Source organism: Octodon degus, unplaced genomic scaffold (assembly GCF_000260255.1).
Source record: "Octodon degus isolate 3935 unplaced genomic scaffold, OctDeg1.0 scaffold00012, whole genome shotgun sequence".
NCBI classification, from domain to species: Eukaryota; Metazoa; Chordata; class Mammalia; order Rodentia; family Octodontidae; genus Octodon; species Octodon degus.
In genome coordinates this window covers 21,365,405-21,367,238 of record NW_004524588.1, presented here as the reverse complement: position 1 = coordinate 21,367,238, position 1,834 = coordinate 21,365,405, and positions in this window count along the sequence as shown.

Below are 1,834 nucleotides of genomic sequence, written 5' to 3'. Positions count from 1 at the left end.
TCACTTTTGATGAGATTGTCAACATTGCCCAATAGTTGCGGCACCAGTCTTTAGCTAGAGAACTTTCTGGAACCATTAAGGAGATCCTGGGCATGGCCCAGTCTGTGGGCTGCAACATGGACAGCCGGCACCTTCATGACATCATAGATAACATCAACAACAGCATTGTCGAGTATCCAGCTAGCTAAGGAGCATAAGAAAATACATCATCAATAAAGAGATGATCTGACAAAATAAATAAATAACTAAAAATACTTGATGGAAAATACCTGTTCCATGCTATGCCTAAGATGATTGATATTCAGACAGATAGTGAGGTTAAGCTCAACTGTCTATGTTGTCGGGTAGTAATGATAAGCTTCTCTTCTGGAGGGTTAACAACCTAAGTTTGCAGACCAAAAATTAGAGAAATAGAAGGGCTGCAAGGAAAGCCAACATTTTGGCCCTAGCCTTTCAAGGTCAGTGAGGACTCAGGACATAGGAAAACCTGTACTGTGACATTATGTAATTCAGTTGTATCCCATATTTTCTGATCAAGGAGACTATGGGGCCACAAAGGAAAGTGATCAATGATGTAGAGTGTGCCTAAGGAGAATCACATGGAGAGAAAACATTCTCTCAGGGTTTCACAGAGAGTAAATTTGTCAAGCAATGGCCATGACTCATCCACATGGCTGACACTGACAAAGGATCTACAAACTGCGGTACAGGGTTTCAGGATAATCCTGAGGGGATTTGATTGACCTTATCAGATACAAAAGTGACATTTCTTGTTATATAGGTCTTGCTTTATCTTGGTCTTAACCATCCAGCAGAAAAGTATAAAAACGAAGTATAAAAAGTAAAGCCATATTAATATGTTGAGCTGTAAAAGGCTCAAGTCAACAACTTCTGACATTGCCAATCCTACGGAAAACCCACTACTATTATGTGGAAGATATTGGAATATTATGCTGAATTCATGCACCTACAATATTTAAATGACAATATAATGTCCTTCTCTGACAAAACTAAACAAAAAAAGGGGACACAAATGAAGGTCCATTTTGTAGCTGTATATACAAAATAGTTAGGATAGATATACAGCTACTTTCTCTTCATTCAATGAGAAGAAAGATCTGTACTAATAGTGTTTGGACAGGATATCCTGTCTGCATCTTGTACTCTGAATAACCACTACAAAGACAACAATATGCAATGTATTAATTACTGAAACTATCCTACTAATCGGTTTTGAAATTGTCTCATTGCTATTTGTTTCTCAATAAAATTATTTTTTAAAAAAATGAAAACAGTGACATACAGAGATGGTAAGAAACATGCAGCTGGCCGCAGATTGCACCAAGCACGGCACACTGAAGTCCAGACTCGGGCTATCTGACTGCAGAACGCACACTTCATTGATTGCTACTTTCTGAAATTCAGAATGCGTTCTCCCCTCACCACCATACTGTGGCTGTAAGTACTCTCCAAAGACACCTCTGAAAGTCTGGAGAGGTGTCTGGAAATAGACTGTCACCTGAACAGTGGGGACTGGCGAACCAGCCCAGACCCAAAGGCAGCCAGTAGCATGAGGGGTGCCTAATCCCCACTTTAGCAATGGCTGTGGCCACCAGAAGGGGGGTGAAGCATGTGAAAACCAAATAATCCTTGAAGCACATAAAATAGGTAAGTTCAGATCTGTTCTGATTTGAGGGAGAGTAGAAAAGCCATATTCTTCTTCCTCCGCTTCCCAAAATGAACTGTGGAGCAGACATTTCCAAAAAACTTTGGACTCCATAGATGATATTCTGGAAACCACTGAAGTAGAAAGACGGATGGATATAGAAGACCC